Here is a 19905-nt window from a genome sequence, read left to right on the forward strand (position 1 = left end):
TTAAGACATAAGAATTAATAGCATATCCAAATAATTAGAGGAAGATTCAGAATGGGGAAAATGATGGTGTGGGAGAGAAAGGGAAACTTTTTGTAGAATGTCTTATAACAGGAAAGAGGGGTGGAATTTAGTGGATAATTGAAACTGTTGGGCCTTCGGTAGGAGAATAGAAAATTCTGCCATAGCAATAGGAAAAAAGGAAGAGTATATGGCACAAGATGATGGTAAGTGTATGGGAGCTTGTAGAAGTTTTGGTTCCATAATTTCAGTTTTCTCCGTGAAGCTGGAATTAAGATCATGCACTGAGAATGAGGATAGGGAAGACAGTGTTGGAGGTTGTGGAGAGAAAAGTAAGTATGAAAGACTCAGAGTAGGAAAGTGAACGGGTTTTATGAAAACAATGAATACATGAATAAAAATGGTTTTAGAGTTATCTGTAAATAACTATAGTGAAGTAAAATTTGAATCCTCTTGTGGTGTGGATTATGTTTGTAGGAAAGGTTAACCAAGAAAAAATGGAAATGCAATAACTTTACAGAAATTATTTTGTTCCTCCTTTAATTTGTGTGACTACAACTATACTCTGTTAACTGGCAATGGTCTTGGGATTTCTAGCTTTTGATCTCTTAATTGAAACTTTATAAGTCTCCTGAGCAAGCATTTTTGGAGAATTATTGGTCTTGAATTTGAAGCTATATATTTTCAAATATTATAAATAATATAAATATATTTTCAAATTAAAATAATTAATATATTAATCTATACCTTTAGTGTATTTTTGATTTAAATATTTACAATGGGACTAGTCTATTAAGCTATATATTTTCAAATATTTAGAATAAGACTAGCTGCTCTGGCTAACTATTCATTTACTTCTAACTTACCTAAAGTCCAACATAATGTTTCTGTTTAGTGAGAACCATTTCTCTAGGCAGTAATTCAGGAACTCCGGCTCCTTTCAACTTCTAATTCTGCCATCTTCAGAAGCTGGCTTCCAGGTTTATGCTAAAAGGGAAACACCATGGAGGATCCATGTGGGAAGTTTCTAATGACCTAGGCATGAAAGAGATATATAGCACTTCTACCCACATTTCACTTTCTAGGACCAAGTCAATACGGCCACACCTAACTTCAGGGGAGACTGTGACCCATGTTGCAGTTATCTCTCGGGAGATTTGGGAAAAGGGTAAACAACTAGCCAGTCTGCCACAATTAGTTCACAGTCTTTAAATTTTCAAATATTGTTCTTTCTTGCTTTTAGTTAAAACAAGATGAGTTAGTTAAGTCTCCTAAGTTTTGGAAGATTGCTCTTCCTTGAACATGGTGGGTATGTTCCTGCTTTATAACCCCTCTCCTTCCTCCAGCATTTATTTCCCTTATATCTTCTAACATACTGTATACCTTATTTGGTATGTTTATTATTCATTGTCTCTCCTCACAAGAATGTAAACTTCACAAAGGAAATTTCGTTTCCTTTGCTTATTGATGTGTTCCAAGTGGCTAGAATCGTGCCTGGCCCATAGTAGGTACTCAATATTTGTTGAATAAGTAAAATATTAATACATATTTAGAAAAACATACATATACCATATTAGTGATTCTTACAATAAGTAAAATCTTACAACCTAAATGTTGAGTGTCTGATTTAAAAATAAGATTAAATATTGGAAACTAGAATGATCATGAAATTTTCTAAAAGCATATTGTTATAGTATACTATATTTGACTCTTCTTTGCACTCTGGAGAGTTCAGTTTTGATAATAAAGTGCCCCCCAAAAATTTATAACTAATGTTATTGTTTTTACTTTTAAACTACTCCTTTAAAAACCACTAGTCTTAATGAAAAATTGGCAAATTCGTAATTTGATTATTTAATTATGAAAATTTTGTAAGTTAATTACAAGATTATTAACTAATGCCTTTTTAAACTTTGAATGCATTTTGGAGGTTATTACAGGAAAAAGGTTTTGAAAAAGCCTATTTTTAAGTTGGTAGGAAACTCTTCCTACCTTTTAGCCACGCTTTGTGGGATTGACTTAATCTGATGGATTTAGGATCAATCAGATGTGTTTAGGAGTAGGCATATGGGATACACACTATTCTCTTTTTTTTTTTTTTTTTTTTGAGACGGAGTCTCGCTGTGTCGCCCAGGCTGGAGTGCAGTGGCCGGATCTCAGCTCACTGCAAGCTCCGTCCCCCGGGTTTACGCCATTCTCCTGCCTCAGCCTCCCGAGTAGCTGGGACTACAGGCGCCCGCCACCTCGCCCGGCTAGTTTTTTGTATTTTTAGTAGAGACGGGGTTTCACCGTGTTAGCCAGGATGTTCTCGATCTCCTGACCTCGTGATCCGCCCAACTCGGCCTCCCAAAGTGCTGGGATTACAGGCTTGAGCCACTGCGCCCGGCCTAGATACACACTATTCTCTATCTCTCTCTTGAGTGTGGAGCTTCCTACAGGAATCACATGATCTTCTCTATGCTGCAAGTTTTATAGGGCAGGTGGAAGAGTGGTCCTGTTTTGAGGGGATAAGTTTAATAAAATAAAAATTCAGAAGAATATTTGCAAGTTCCAGTATTTTGATGAATAGGCTGGACACTTTGAGAAGGAAATAGAGTGGCATTCAGAGGAATTAACATACCAATATTGATACTCTGATATGGCTTTGGTGGCACTAATCTGGAAAATAGCCACATAGGAATTTTCACTTGTTAGGTCATTATAGCTTATGGTAGCCTTTTCTTTACATGAGTTACTGTTTTTACAGAAACAGGTTGCAAGTTCTGGATCTTAGGTGAATAGTGCATAAGCTTTATCTGAAGCAAAAATGAACATTTAATATGTCTGCAGGCCATAAACTTTAGAAGATGCACGGCCTGAAGGGGCCTCAGCCAAATTATTGGCTATTAAAAAACAAATATTAGCCACACTAGACTGGGTAAAGAGGTGAGACTCAGTCAGAGATAATACTCTGTGTATATTTTGATGATGGAACCAAAAAGATTTCTGGAGATAAGGATTAAATGAGGGAAAGAGAAGGTACAAGATTTGGTTTTGAAGTACGGTTTTGGGCATATGTAATATTTGAGATATTTTAGATATCCAAGTGGAGATATTGAGTAGACCATTGGATAAATGAATCTAGAATTCTCCAGAAGGGTATTTAGTAATCATTGACATATAGGTTCTATAACTGAATGCACTGTTTTTACAGTACTGTAAAAAGAACATATAGGTTCTATTACTGAATGCATTCTTTTTACAGTAATAAATGTTAGTTATAGAAGAGAAAGGAATTAGTACCAAGCCTTGAGGTAAAGGAATATTTGAAAGTGAAGCAATAAAGGAAGAGCCACAAAGAAGCTAAGAAGGAGGGACTGCTGGAGGAGGGAAGAAGCGAGTGTAAGGGATGATGGAAGCCTAAAGAACAAAGTGATTCCAGAAGAAGGGAATATTCCCCTGTGTGAAATCCTGCTGAGCATGAAAGCAGAAAATAAATAATTGGACCTATGGCTATCTGTATGATACAATCTCTGCTCTCAATGACTCACAGTCAAGGAGCAAAATTTTAAATGTGAACAAATGAATCAATTATAATTAATTTGACAGTACACACACATAAGAGCTACAGAGAAGTGAATGTTAATTTCATGACATAAATGCAGGCATCAGAGAAGGACTTCTGGGTTTTGGACATAAATGGGAATGCTAGAGGTGTATAAGAAGGACAAGAGAAAACCAAGACATAAGAAATCACACTGTAAAGGATGAAGAGAAGAATAGTTAGGAGAACAAAGTCATGGTCTCTTCATGTAGGATTTTATGTGTTATATTGCAAAGCTTGGATTTTCTGGTGTGGGAAATGGAATAGAGTATATGCAAAGAAAAGCAGACTTTATTATTTAAATATGGTATTAAAATGTTTTTATTTCAATAAGCTTTGGGGAACAGGTGGTATTTGGTTACATGGATAAGTTATTTAGTGGTGATTTCTAAGATTTTGGTGCACCCATCACCTCAGCAGTGTACACTGTATCCAATGAGTAGTCTTTTCTCCCTCACCCTCTCCTGTCCTTCCCCCACGAGTCCCCAAAATCCATTGTATCATTCTTATGCCTTTGTGTCATCATAGCTTAGCTCCCACTTGTTAGTGGGAATATACCATGTTTGGGTTTTCATTCCTGAGTTACATCATTTAGAATAATGGTCTCCAATTCCACCCAGGTTCTGCAAATGCCATTATTTCGTTCCTTTTTATGGCTGAATAGTATCCATGGGGCTGGTTCCATGTTTTTGCGATTGTAAATTGTGCTATAAACATGCATGTGCAAGTGTCTTTTTTCTATAATGACTTGTTTTCCTCTGGGTAGGTACCTGGTAGTGGGATTGCTGGATCAAATGGTAGATCTACTTTTAGTTCTTTAAAGAATCTCCACACTGTTTTCCATAGTGATTGTACTAGTTTACGTTCCCACCAGCAGTGTAAAAGTGTCCCTTTTTCACCATATTCATGCCAATATCTATTATTTTTTGATTGTTTTATTATGGTCATTCTTGTAGGAGTGAGGCTGTATCACATTGTGGTTTTGATTTGCATTTCTTTGATAATTAGTAACGTTGACCATTTTTTTCACGTTTGTTGGCCATTTGTATATCTTTTTTTGAGAATTGGCTATTCATGTCCTTAGCCCACTTTTTGATGAGGTTGGCTTTTTTTTTCTGGCTGATTTGTAGATTCTGGATATTAGCCCTTTGTCAGATGCACAGTTTGCAAGTATTTTCTCCCACTCTGTGGGTTGTCTGTTTACTCTGCTGATTATTTCTTTTGCTGTGCAGAAGCTTTTTAGTTCAATTAAGTCCCATCTATTTCCCTTTGTTTGTGTTGCATTTGCTTTTGGGTTCTTCTTCATGAACTCTCTGCCTAAGCTAATGTTTAGAAGGGTTTTTCTGATGTTATCTTCTAGACTTATTATGGTTTCAGGTCTTTGATCCATCTTGAGTTGATTTTTGCATAATGTGAGATATGAGAATCCAGCTTCATTCTTCTACATGTGACTTGCCAATTATCTCAGAATCATCTGTTGAATAGGGTATCTTTCCCCACTCTATGTTTTTATTTTCTTTGTCAGTGATCAGTTGGGTGTAAGTATTGGGTTTATTTCTGGGTTCTCTATTCTGTTCCATGGTTCTATGTGCCTATTTTTATTACCAGTTGCATGCTCTTTTCATTACTATAACCTTGTAGTATAGTTTGAAGTCGGGTAATGTGATGCCTCCAGATTTGTTCTTTTTGCTCAGTGTTGCTTAGGCTATGCGGGCTCTTTTTTGCAGTCTACATATTTAATGCAATTCCTATCAAAATACCACCATGACTCTTCACAGAACTAGAAAAAACAATCTTAAAATTCACATGGAACAAAAAATATAGTATTTTTTAATTTAAATTTTACAAAAGGTTATAAAGTATAAGGTCTCCTAACTCTGTCATCCATCCCCCAACTTGAGGAAAATACTTTTCTTTTGGAAGACAACTAAGGGTAATTGAAACTGGATAAAGCAATTGCAGCTATTGAAATAGTCCAGGTAAAAGATAGTGTAACCAAAATGCAGGTAAGTTGCTTGCCGCATGCAGAGTCCAAATAAAAAATAGGAGGTCTGAAACAGATGTCTTGCCATACTGCTTCACTTTGGGAGTAGAAATCAGGCACTTTCATAAGGTAAGGGAGGAAATGAGCAAGGGCAAGGGTCCCCCTGCTAGCTCAGTACCTTATCTATCCGGCAGTTGAACTGGCGCTGTCCTGGGAAGAAGTAAGTTGTAAAAGTGGCCAAGTGGACATGCTTTTGACATGCCCTCCTGAGGTGACCTCCTGGAGGTGAGAATTCCATAGTGGGGTGCAAGGGGCATGCTTTGGTCTGCAAATTGACTGTCAACTCTCAAGGAGAGATCCATCTAAGAGCAAACACATGAACTTCCCCTGTAGGGAATGTCTGGTGAGTGGGAGATGAAAGGTTATATTTGTGTTTCTAAAGGGCTAAGTAGGAAGTAGGGAACAGGGGAAATGAGAAGAAAGGAAAAAAAATTAAACCACCTCTTAGGAAAATGGGGGTACTCGATTACAATGGGAAAATTTCTTAGGCTGAAAGCTTAAGTTCCAAACTTTTGGATTAGATCTAATACCTGTCCTGAGAAAAATATTCATAACTTTATCACTCTAACAGTAATAAAATGTCTTCTACTTCATGTAAATTTAAATTAATGATGTCAAAGAGCAAGTTGCTTTGGTTGATATAAAGGTTAGAAATAAATTATTGATAATTTAGGTAACCTGAATTCAGTATAATTAATACTCCACAGGCTATTGTAGTACATCAGGAACTTTAATCAGTGACAGGTCAACCATGGGTTAGAAATACAAAATGACAAACAAGAGACAGATAAGACAACATTATTTAAGTTACAAAATCAGAGTTTAGAATGAAGGGAACCAAAAGGATCAAGGATCATTTAATTTCAAAAGATCAATCATTTGAGTCCTATAAAAGCAGTAAAAATGAAAAGGAAAGCATAGTTTTAAAAAATGACTCTAAATTTCAGTATGCATATACATAATTTACACTAATGCATAAATATGAGCATATAAAATCTTAGTACCCTCCTTTTTTTTCTTTTGCTTTCTCCCTCAACCTCTCTCTTCCCCACTCCACACACTTGAGTCCCCCTCTGCTAACTTCTCTCTTAGCTAACCCTCGACAAGAATCTAATGTGTAAACTTTCTTATTTTTCTCCATGACAGAAAGACATAGTTATAATCTATTTAGTAGTTTGTTATATTTTGACACATATATACATATACATAGGGTTTTCTGGTTATGGTTAAATTACAAACATGGGATAATATGTACACTTTTCAGAGTCTTGCTTTACTCACTGTCATGGAAATCTCTCTAAAACCTGGTAAATCTCTCTAAACGTGGTATGGTTGCAGTTTATTCTTTTTAGTGGCTGTATAATATTTCATGGGTATATAATAATTCACTATTTCTCTGTTAAAAGGTGTGGTAGAGACCTTGATCACTTATATCTAATCTTCTCTTCTCCCAGGCACATGAGAAGATTATACTTCCCTCCCTCCTTGGTGATGCTATGTTTTAGCAAATGAATTTTAGGTAGAAGTGATGTGTGTTAATTACTTCTGTGGTGTGAGACCCTCTATCACACTCTTCTTCTGTTGCAGCAATTTGTGGTATTATAGATGACAAAGTCTCTGTCATCCTCAGTTCCTGAAGTGAAAATTGCATAGAACAAAGTTCCCCCATTAACCCATTGTGGTTATGTAGTAATGAATTTGATTCACCATATAAAACTGAAAATTCAACAGGGGCAGTGAAATAGGAGGACTGGTGCTCCAGAAGTTCCCTAGCTACAAATTGGTCCTGTGTGCTCTCCCCATCCTCAGAAACCTTTCCTATCCTGGAAGGACCTGCAATGTCAGTAGAACCCGTATTACCAGATTGATGCCTTTCTTTTTTTTTTCAGGTTGGTGTCTTAAAGTGGCCATTATTATTACCTACTTGCTTCTCCCAGGTTCTTTAAAAATTGAAGTACAGAGCCCAGCACTGTCCGAGCCACTCCAGAGACTGATGTGGGAGGATCATTTGAGCCCAAGAGTTTGAGACCATCCTGGGTAACATAATGGAAACTTCATCTCTAAAAAAACACAAAAGGAATATTGGCATACCTGGAGAATTGGTTCCAGGACCCTCTGTTCCCTGCTGATATACCAAAAATCCATGCCTCACAATTCACCCTGCAAAACCTGTGTATACAAGTTTCAGTATATGTGATTGTTGCAGAATTCATGGGATACAGAAACCTACAAATTATGTATTTTCTCTCTCCTTTCCTTCCCTTCCCTTCCCTTTCCCCTTTCCCCTTTCCCCTTTCCTTTCCTTTCCTTTCTTTCCTTTCCTCACTCTGTCACCTAGGCTGGAGTGCAGTCATGCAGTTTCAGCTCACTGCAATCTCCGCCTCCTGGGTTCAAGTGATTCTCCTGCCTCAGCCTCTGGAGTAGCTGGGATTACAAGCATGTGCCACCATGCCCTGCTAATTTTTGTATTTCTACTAGAGACGGGGTTTCACCATGTTGGCCAGGCTGGTCTTGAACCCTTGACTTCAAGTGATCTGCCCACCTCAGTCTCCCAAAGTTTTAGGATTACAGGCGTGAGCCACTGCGCCTGGCTGAATTATGTATTTTCAATCCATGTTTGGTTGGAAAAATATCTGCCTATACATGGACCCATGTAGTTCAAACCTGTGTTGTCAAAGATCAACTGTAGATTGCAGGCTGTAGTTCCCATGAATTAACACATGAGGGTAAGTATACATATGTAACAAACCTGCACGTTATGCACATGTACCCTAGAACTTAAAGTATAATAATAAAAAAAAAACAACAAAAAAAACACATGAGGGCTACCACAGGAAGGCTCTGGCCAGTGATAGGTAGCTACAGCATATGACATGCCAGATGGGCATGATGGGCCAAGAAAGTAGATGGGTCCAAGGATGACAGGTTCACTTGGTGTGTCATGTGTCTTGAGATTCAAGTTTGGGTCTCAAGATCCAAAAAAAGTTATGAATGTGGCATGGTATCACCCTTCAGATACCCTGTGGCAGGGAGAAGTCAGTAATGAGATTTTTGTCTAGTGAATTTGTAACCTGCAACTTTGATAAAGTCAATGTATTAGGGTTCTCTAGAGGGACAAAACTATAGGATAGATGTATATGTAAAGGGGAGTTTATTAAGGAGTATTGACTCATATGATCATAAGGTGAAGTCCCACAATAGGCCATCTGCAAGCTGAGGAGCAAGGAATCCAGTCTGTGTCCCAAAGCTGAAGACCTTGGAGTTCGATGTTTGAGGGCAGGAAACATCCAGCACAGAAGAAAGATGTAGGTTAGAAGACTAAATCGGTCAACCATTTCCACGTTCTTCTGCCTGCTTTTATTTTGGCTGCACTTGCAACTGATTTGATTGTGCCCAACCAGAGTGAGGGTGGGTCTGCCTTTCCCAATACACTGACTCAGATGTTAATCTCTTTTGGCAACATCCTCACAGACATACCCAGGAACGATACTTGGCATCCTTTAATCCAACCATGTTGACAATTTTTTTTTTTTTTTTTTTTTTTTTTTTGAGACAGAGTCTCACTCTGTCACCCAGGCTGGAGTGCAGTAGTGCAATCTCGGCTCACTGCAACATCCAGCCACTGAGTTTAAGCGATTCTCCTATCTCAGCCTCCCGAGTAGCTGGGACCACAGGCGCACGCCACCACACACAGATAATTTTTGTATTTTTAGTAGAGACAGCATTTCACCATGTTGGCGAGGCTGGTCTCGAACTCCTGATCTCCAGTGATCTGCCTACCTCGGCCTTCCAAGGTGCTGGGATTGTAGGCATGAGCCACCGTGCCCAGTCTGACACTCAATATTAACCATCACAAGTCCACCCCTTGTCAACTTGAACCCATACACATCTCCTGAAATCACACATAATCTTCAAATAAAGGCAATAATAAGGTCATAATTATGCCTAACATAATACTGTCCTTCATACAATGGGAAATGCGCAATCCCCAACCCAAATGCTATTACATAAAGTTAACACTTAAATGCTGATATGAAGTCAATAAATCTTATGTCACATGATAAAGGAAAAAGGAAATAAAATGATCTTTTCTTAGTACAGGTGTATACATGCACAAACGTGTTCTTAACAAAAGAAGGAGGAAATACTCATGACAATTATAGTCATTGTTTCTGCAACTGGTCACGTGGTCATAACTGGTATTGATGACTACCTTCTTCTACTACCCATGCTGTATTCCCTTTGCCTTCAGCAAGCACCTCAGCTGGTCATGGTTTTTTTTTCCTGGTGGAGTGACACAAACCTTCATTCCAGAAGGGTATGTCCCATTTTGTAGTCCTGCCTGGACTGGGCTATTATAATTTCCCATTGACCTTAATCACAGGGCATGGGAATACTAAGAGATGCCCTAAGGGATCTCCTGTATTCCAGACATACTCTTCCTTATCTCCATTGTGGAGTACTAGACTGATTTCTTCTTGACAGTCTGGGTCAATCACCCCAGCCAACACTTTAACTCCCTTCTTAGGCTGTTGACTTAAAGGTAGGAGGAGCCCAAAGAGTTCAGGTGGCAATCTTAACTTCCAGTTTAATGGAATCATTGTTGTATCTCCTGGTGGCAGCATTCCTGCCTCTGGAATCTAAGACCTCTAGGCCAGCAGAACATAATGTTGTGGGAACAGGAAGCAAAAACTTTGCTAGTGGGTCACTAGGGGTGATGGTGAGTGGTGCCACTTCCACTTCCACCCCTTGATTTCTGGACCCGTGAATCCTGGCTATGGGAGAAACAGTACCATATATTGGATGCTGATTCAGAGTATACACAGCCTTCTGGAGAACTTTGCCCCAGCCCTGCAAAGTATTGTTACCCAGTCGGTGGTGCAATTGTGACTTCCAAAGCCCATTCCACCATTGTATCAATCCAGCTGCTTAAAGATAACGGGGAACATAGTAAGACCAGTAAATTCCATAAGCATGAGTCCACTGCTGCAGTTCTTTAGCCATAAAGTGAGTGCCTTGGTCAGAGGCAATGCTGTGTAGAATACCATGATGCTGGATAAGGCATTCTGTGTGCCCAAGGATGGTAGTCTTGGCAGAAACATTGTGTGCAGGATATATCTAGAGTAAGTATCTATTCCAGTGAGGACAAACTGCTGCCCTTTCCATGATGGAAGAGGTCCAACATAATCAATCTGCCACCAAGTAGCTGGCTAATCACCCCAAAGAATGGTGCCTTATCAAGGGCTCAGTGTTGGCCTCTGCTTCTGGCAAATTGGGCACTCAGCAGTGGGTGTAGCCAGGTCAGCCTTGGTGAGTGGAAGTCCATGCTGCTGAGCCCATGCATAACCTTCATCCCTGCCCCATGGCCACTTGGTTCATGGGCTCATTGGGCAATGACAGGGGTGGCTGGAGAAAGAGGCTGAGTGGTGTCCACAGAAAGAGTCTTCCTATCCATTTGATTATTAAAATCCTCCTCTACTGAGGTCACCCGTTGGTGAGCACTCACATGGGATACAAATATCTTCAGGGTCTTTGACCACTCAGAGAGGTCCATCTATATACATCTTCCCCAAATTTCTTTGTCACTGATTTTCCAATAATTCTTCTTCCAAGTCTCTGACCATCCAGCCAAACCATTAGCTACAGGCCATGAATCCGTATATAATCGCACATCTGGCCATTTCTCCTTCCATGCAAAGTGCACAACCAGGTGCACTGCTCAAAGTTCTGCCCCCTGGGAAGATTTCCCTTCCCTGCTGTCCTTCAGGGATGTCCTGGAAAGGGGCTGTAGTGCTGCAGCTGTCCACTTTTGGGTGGTGCCTGCATATCTTGCAGAACCATCTGTGAACCAGGCCCTAGTCTTCTCTTCCTCTGTCAACTGATCATAGGGAACTCTCAATGAGACCATTGACGTAGGCTAGAGGAGAGAAGGCAGGGTAGCAGGAGCGGAGACCATGAGCATTTGAACCATTTCCTCATGCAACTTACTTGTGCCTTCAGGACCTGTTCGAGCCCAATCAGGTATATACCACTTCCATTTGATGATGGAATGCTGCTGCACACACCCCACCCTATGGCTAGATGGGTAAAAAAGCACAATTCATGATAGGCAGTTCAGGTCGCATGGTGACTTGATGACCCATAGTCAAATGTTCCGTTTCCAGCAAAGCCCAGTGACAGGCCAAGAGCTGTCTCTCAAAAGGAGAGTAGTTATCTGCAGAAGATGACAGGGCCTTGCTCCAAAATCCTAGAGGCCTCAGCTGTGATTCATTTCTGGGGATATGCCAAAGGCTCCAAAGAGCATCCCTATCTGCTGCCACTGACACCTCAAGCACCATTGGATCTGCTGGTGTCCAAGTGGCAGAGCAGCTTGCACAGCAGCCTGGACCTGTTGCAGACCCTTCTCCTGTTCTAGACTCCACTCAAAACTGGCAGCCTTTTAAGTCCCTTGATAAATGAGCCAGAGTAACACACCCAGATGAGGAACGTATTGCCTCCAAAATCCTAATAGGCCCACTCGGCATTGTGCCTCATTCTTGGTTGTAGGAGGGGCCAAATGCAGCAACTTATCCTTCACCTTAGAAGAAATATCTTGACAGGCTCCACACCACTGGACCCCTAGAAATTTTACTGAGGTAGAAGGTCCCTGAATTTTAGTCAGGTTTATTTCTCATCCTCTGGCATGAAAATGTCTCACCAATAAGTCCAGTCTGTTTGCTACTTCTTGCTCACTGGATCCAATCAGCCCAATGTCATCAATGTAATGGACCAGTGTGATATCTTGTGGAGTGGAAAAGTGATCAAGATCTCTCTGAACAAGATTGTGACACAAAGTTGGAGTTTAAATATCCTGAGGTAGGACAGTAAATGTACATTGCTGGCCTTGCTAACTGAAGGCAAATTGCTTCTGGTGGGCCTTATGGACAGGAATGCAGAAAAAGGTATTTGCCAAGTCAATGGCTGCATACCAGGTACCAGGAGATGCGTTAATTTGCTCAAGCAATGAAACTACATCTGGTACAGCAGCTGCATTTGGAGTCAACACTTGGTTAAGCTTACGATAATCCACTGTCATTCTCCAAGATTTATCTGTCTTCTGCCCAGGCCAACTAGGAGAGTTGAATAGGGGTGTGGTGGGAATCACCACCCCTGCATCTTTCAAGTCCTTGATGGTGGTGCCAATCTCCCCAGTCACTCCAGGGATATGATATTGTTTTGGATTTACTATTTTCCTTGGTAGAGGCAGCTCTAATGGCTTCCATTTGGCCCTTACCACCATAATAGCTTTCATCCTACCAGTCAGGGAGCCAATGTGGGGGTTCTGCCAGGTGCTAAGTATATCTATGCCAATTATGCATACTGACACTGAGGAAATGACCACAGGATGAATCCAGGGACCCACTGCACCTGCTGTAAGTCAGACCTGAGCTAAAACTCCATTAACTGCTTCAACTTTTAAATTTATATAAGCAGAAATCTGGAGAACAGACAAAGGAATGGATATTAAGGGTGTGGGATAATGATGAAAGGAACGTAGGATTGAATCAGGCTGAATTTATTGATTTGGGCCCACTAAGCAGGGATTCTGCATTTAATGTTGCAGCTTGGGGAGCTGAAAAAGTTTCGAATAGTTTATTTGCTTGGTTAGCTAAAATATGGATTAAAAGAAAGCCCGCTGTGAGCAAGCTGGAAATGCCTGATCTCTTTTGGTTTAATGTAGAGGATCCAAAGGCTTAGGGAGATTGGGATGCTGGAGTAGATTAGTCACTTTAGACCCCCTCATCCCAGCTGGGAGGATCCAGAAGATATACCCTTGACCAATATTTTGTGAAACAGATTTGTGAGGGGAGCATTTGCATCCCTGAAGAGCTCTGTAATTGCTCTTCTCTGTGTGCCAGATCTTACAGTAGGAACTGCAGTCATTCAACTACAAAATTTAAATGCAATGAGAACACTTGGATCCCAAAGTGGCAGGGGCTAAGTGGCAGCAGTAGACATTCAAAGGTAAGGTGGGCGTAGCTACTATAATGGATAGCAGAGGCAAAGCAGCAATCAGAATAGTCTGATGCATGTAGAACTCTGTCATTGGCTAACTAATCATGGTGTAGCTAGAAGTGAAATTTATAGGAAACCTATTGCATCCTTAATTTATATAAGCAGAAAACTTCCAGGTCGAATGGACAAAAGACTAATTTGAATTATAAAAACAGAGAATCACAGCCCCTCAATCAATTTTCAGACTTGAACCAGTTTACAGACCCAGAACCCCTGAGGAAGGACCCCATTACACTACTAACAATTTATGCTGTTAATCTTTGTCTCATCCTTCCCCAAGGAGACCTTCAACCCTTTTTTTTTTGGTGGTGGCGGGGGGAGGGTCAGGATCTCACTCTGTAGCCCAGGCTGGAGTGCAGTGGTGCAATCTCGGCTTACTGCAACCTCCACCTCCTGGCTCCTGGTTCAAGCAATTCTCCTGCCTTAGCCTCCCCAGTAGCTAGGATTACAGGCACAAGCCACCATGTCCAGCTAATTTTTGTATTTTTAGTAGAAATGGGGTTTCACCTTGTTGGCCAGGCTGGTCTTGAACTCTTGACCTCGTGATCCGCCTGCCTCGGCCTCTGAAAGTGCTGGGTTTACAGGTGTGAGCCACCGCACCCGGCCTGACCTTCAACCTTTTACCAGGGTAATTGTGCATTGGGGAAAGGGAAATGATCAGACCTTTCAGGGAATGCTGGACACTGGCTCTGAGCTGACATTGATTCCAAGGGAACCAAAACATCATTGTGGTCCTCCAGTTAAAGTAGTGGCTTATGGAGGTCAGGTAATTAATGGAGTGAATTAAACCTCTTTTCTTCATAAATTACTCACTCTCAGGTAGTTCTTTCTAGTAGTGTGAGAATGGACTAATACAGAAAATTGGTACTAGAAGAGTGGGACACTGCTATAAAGACATCTGAAAATGTGGAAGTGACTTTGGAACTGGGTAATGAGCAGAGGTTGGAACAGTTTGGAGGACTCAGAAGAAGACAGGAAGATATGTGAAAGCTTGGAACTTCATAGAGATTTGGTGAATGCTTTTGACCAAAATGCTGATAGTGATATGGACAATGCAGTCCAGGCTGAGGGTGACATGCTTGTCCGTGTGAAGAGACCACCAAACAGGCTTTGTGTGAGCAATAAAGCTTTTTAATCACCTGGTGCAGGCAGACTGAGTCCAAAAAAGGGGTCAGCAAAGGGAGATAGGGGTGGGACAGTTTTATAGGATTTGGGTAGACAGTGGAAAATTACAGTCAAATGGGGTTTTTCTCTTGTGGGCAGGGGTGGGGGTTACAAGGTGTTCAGTGGGGAGCTTCTGAGACTCATTGTCCAGGAGAAGGAATGTCACAAGGTCAATTGATCAGTTAGGGTGGGGCAGGAACAAATCACAATGGTGGAATGTCATCAGTTAAGGCAGGAACTGGCTATTTTCACTTCTTTTGTGGTACTTCAGTTGCTTCAGGCCATCTGGATGTATACATGCATGTCACGGGGATATGATGGCTTAGCTTGGTCTCAGAAGCTTGACGGAGGGCGTCTCAAATGGAGATGAGGAACTTATTAGAAACTGGAGTAAAGGTCGCTCTTGCTATGCTTTAGCAAAGTGACTGGCAGCATTTTGCCCCTGCTCTAGAGATCTGTGTAAGTTTGAACCTGAGAGAGATGATTTAGGTTATCTGGTAGAAGAAATTTATAAGCAGCAAAGCCTTGAAAATGTGGCCTGGATGCTCCTAACAGCCTATGCTCATTTGCATAAAGAAAGAGATGGTCTGAAATTGGAACTTATATTTAAAAGGGAAGCAGAGCATAAAAGTTTGGAAAATTTGCAGCCTGACCATTTGGTGGAATAGAAAAATCCATTTTCTGGAGAGGAATTCAAGCTCAAGCTGGCTGTAGAAATTTGAATAAGTAAAGAGAAGCTGAATGTTAATAGTCAAGACAATGGGGAAATGTCTCCGGGGCATTTCAGAGACTTTTGAGGTAGCCCCTCCCATTGCCCCGGAGGCCTAGGAGGGAAAAATCGTTTCCTGGGCCAGGTACAAGGCCCTGCTGCTCTCTGCAGCCTCAGGATATGGTGCCTTGCATCCCAGCCATTCCAGCTCCAGCCATGGCTAAAAGGGGCCAAGGTACAGCTCAGGCCATTGCTTCAGAGAGTGAAAGCCCCAAGCCTTGGTGACTTCCATGTGGTGTTGCAGGGGTGGAGCCCTCATGAAGAACCTCTACTAGGGCAATGTGGAAAGGAAATGTAGGATTGGAACCCCCATACAGAGTCTTCACTGGGGCACTGCATAACAGAGCTGTGAGAAGAGGGCCACCATCCTCCAGATCCCAGAACGGTAGATCCACTGACAGCTTGCACTGTGTGCCTGGAAAAGCCAAAGACACTCAGTGCTATCCTGTGCAGAGCCATGGGGTGGAGCTGTCCAAGGCCATGGGTGCCCACCCCTTGCTTGCATCACTGTGTCCTGGATATGAGACAGAGTCAAATGAGATTATTTCAATGCTTTAAGATTTAGTGGCTGAGTTTCAGACTTGCATGAAGCATGTAGCCCATATGTTTGGCCAATTTCTCCCTTTTGGAATGAGAACATTTACCCAATGCCGCACCCCCAATGTATCTTGAAGTAAGTAACTTGTTTTTTATTTTACAGGCTCATAGGTGGAAGAGACTTGTCCTGTCTCACATGAAACTTTGGACTTGGACTTTCAAGTTAATGCTGGCATGAGTTAAGACCTTGGGGGACTGTTGGGAAGGCATAATTGGTTTTGAAATGTGAGAAGGACATGAGATTTGGGAGGGGCCAGGGGTTGAATGATATGGTTTGGATTTATGTCCCCACCCAAATCTCATGTTGAAGCAAAGGAGGAACCTAATGGGAGGTAATTGGATTTTGGGGGTGGAATTCCCGCTTGCTGTTTGTGTGATAAGGCCTGATGGTTTAATAGTGTGTGGCACTTACCTCTTCTCTTTCTCACTCTCTCTGCTGCCACCATGTGAAGAAGGTGCTTGCTTCCCCTTCACCTTCTGCCATGATTGTAGGTTTCATGAGGGCTCCCAGTCATGCTTTCTGGTACAGTCTGTTGAACTATGAGTCAATTAAATATCTTTTCTTCACAAATTACCAAGTCTCAGGTAGTTCTTTCTAGCAGAGTGAGAACAAACTAATATATAGTGTGAGAAACTTACAGAAATGTATTTCTGTTTCTTATTCCTATCCTCTCTTTTATTCTTGACATACTATTTACTTCTACAAACATCACAATAATTATTACTAATTTTGCTTTAAGCTGTCAATTGTCTTTTTAAGAAAATTGAGGTAAATTTTACACAAGAAAAGTAACCATTTTAAAGTGAAGAGTTCAGTGGCATTTAATACATTCACAATGTTGTGCAACCACCACCTCTCTCTAGTTCCAAAACATTTTTATCACCCCAAAAGAAAATTCTGTACTCATTAAGCTGTTATTTTCCATTCCCTACTCTCTCTAGCCTCTGGTAACCACCAGTCAGCTTTTTGTCTCCATGCATTTACCTATTATACATATGTCATATAAATGCACTCATGGAATATGTGACCTTTTGTATCTGGCTTCTTTCACTTCAACCATCTTTTGCCAATATTAAAAATTAAAAAAAAAATTATTTTCTCACATATTTACTCACCTCTTCATTGAGTAGTATCACATTTTCTCCTGTTTATTTTATTTTCTCAAAGAACCTCCTTTAACATTTCTTGTAATACAGATCTGCTGATGATGCAATCTGTCACCTTTGTTTTAATCTTAAAAATTTGCCTTCATTGTTGAAAGCTTTTTTTGGTGGGAAATCACATTTCTAGGTTGACAGATTTTCCTCTTTCAACACTCTTAAGTGGGGATTTTTTTATTGAATTCTGGATTGCATAATTTCTAATGAGAAGTTTGCTGTAATTCTCACCTCTGTTTGTCTATACTTAATGTGTCCTTTTTCTCTAGTTGCCTTTAAGATTTTTCTTAACAATAATTTTCAGCCAGGTGATTATGATAATTTGGAATAGTTTTTTACTTGTATAAATGTAAGGGGTACAAGTAAAGTTTTGTTTCAAGGGTATATTTCATACTGATGAAGTCTGGGCTTTTAGTGTAACCATCACTCAAAGAGTATATATACATTGTACTCTTAAAAGAAAAGCTTTAGCTAAATTAAATTTAGAAGAGTTTAATTGAGCAAAGAATGCCTCATGAATTGGGCAGTCTCCTGAGCCATAGTAGGCTCAGAGACTCCAGTGCAGTCATGTGGTAAAAGATTCATGGATAGAAAATGGAAGTGTAGTACAGAAATAGCCAGAATGGCTACAGGTCGGTGTTTTATTTGTACATGGTTTGAACAAATGGCCCCCTTTGATTAGTCAAAACTTGGTGATTGGCACAAGAGTGGACTGTAGTCTGTACACAACTCCATTTAGGTTATACTTCACAATGTACAGAGATACCTTTAGATCAAACTTAATATGTAAGGGGGCAGCTTTAAGCTAAACTTGATTTAGCAGTACCCATTAAATAACTTCTCATTTCTCACTTCCCTTTCACCCTTCCAAATCTCTCTCCAATGTTTATTATTCCACACTCTATGTCTATGTGTACACATTACTTAGTTCCCACTTATAAGTGAGAACATGTGGTATTTGCCTGTCTCTGAGTTATTTCACTTAGGATAATTGCCTTCAGTTCCCTCCATGTTGCTGCAAAAGACATGATTTCATTCTTTTTTTCTTCCTAACTTTCATTTTAAGTTCAGGGGTACATGTGCACATGTGATATGTAGGTAAACTTGTATCACAGGGGTTTGTCTTACAGATTATTTCATCACCCAGGTACTAAAACTAGTACCTGATAGTTATTTTTTCTAATCCTCTCCTTCCTCCCATCCTCCACCCTCAAGTAGGCCCCAGTATCTATTGTTCCCTCTTTGTTTCTATGTGTTCTCATGATTTAGCTCCCATTTATAAGGGAGAACATGAGGTATTTGGTTTTCTGTTCCTGCATTAATTTGCTAAGGATAATGGCCTCCAGTTTCCATTCATGTTCTTGCAAAAGACATGATTTCATTCTTTTTATGGCTGCATAGTATTCCATTGTTTATATGTACCACATTGTCTTTATCCAATCTGCCATTGATGGGCATTTAGGTTGATACCATGTCTTTGCTATTGTGAATAGTGCTGCAATCAACATACACATGCATGTGCCTATATGGTAGAACAATTTATATTCTTTTGGGTATGTATCCAGTAATGGGATTGGTAGGTAGAATTGTAGTTCTGTTCTTCATTCTATGAAGAACTGCCACACTGCTTTCCCCAAAGTTTGAACTAATTTACACTCTCATCAACAGTGTATAAGCATTCTCTTTCCTCTGTTACTTTTTTATCTTTTTTTTTTTTTTGAGACAGGGTCTCACTCTGTCACCTTACCCAGGCTGAAATGCAGTGGTGCTCACTACACCCTCCACTTCCCAGGCTCAAGCAATTCTTCCACTTTAGCCTCCCGAGTAACTGGGACTATAGACACATGCCACCATAGCTGGCTAATTTTTTAACTTTTTGTAGAGACACTGTTTCATTATATTGCCCAGGCTGGTCTCAAACTCCTGGGCTCAAGTGATCTTCCTGCCTTGGCCTCCCAGAGTGCTGGGATTACAGACATGAGCCACTGACTTTTTAATAATAGCCATTTTGACTGGTGTGAGATGGTATTGTAGTTTTGATTTGCATTTCTCTAATGATCAGTGATACTGAGCTTTTCTTCATATGCTTGTTGGCTGCATGTATGTCTTCTTTTGAAAAGTGTCTCTTCATGTCCTTTGCCCACTTTTCAATGGGGTTGTTTTTTTTTCTAAATTTGTTTAAGTTCTTTATAGTTGCTGAATATTAGACCTTTGTCACATGCATAGTTGGCAAATATTTTCTCCCATTCTGTAGGTTGTCTGTTTACTCTGTTGATAGTTTCTTTTGCTGTGCAGAAGCTCTTAAGTTTAATTAGATCCCATTTGTCAAATTTTGCTTTTGTTGCAATTGCTGTTGGTATCTTCATCATGAAATCTTTGCCAGTTTCTATGCCTGGAATGGCATTGCCTAGGTTTTTTTTCAGGGTTTTTATAGTTTTCAGTTTTACATTTTAGCCTTTAGCAATCTTGAGTTGATTTTTGTATATGGTATGAAGAAAAGGCTCAGTTTCAATCTTC

The 19905-nt window shown here is 40.3% G+C and overlaps 1 protein-coding gene and 1 pseudogene across 1 annotated transcript in view; both read right to left on the bottom strand.

Moving 5' to 3' along the window:
• The window catches only part of SIKE1 (suppressor of IKBKE 1), a 278198-nt gene that overhangs the window by 196047 nt on the left and 62246 nt on the right, over positions 1-19905 (bottom strand). The window lies entirely within an intron of this gene.
• On the bottom strand, positions 9809-13083 carry LOC126930650 (uncharacterized; annotated as a pseudogene).

This window comes from Macaca thibetana, chromosome 1 (assembly GCF_024542745.1).
Source record: "Macaca thibetana thibetana isolate TM-01 chromosome 1, ASM2454274v1, whole genome shotgun sequence".
NCBI lineage: Eukaryota > Metazoa > Chordata > Mammalia > Primates > Cercopithecidae > Macaca > Macaca thibetana.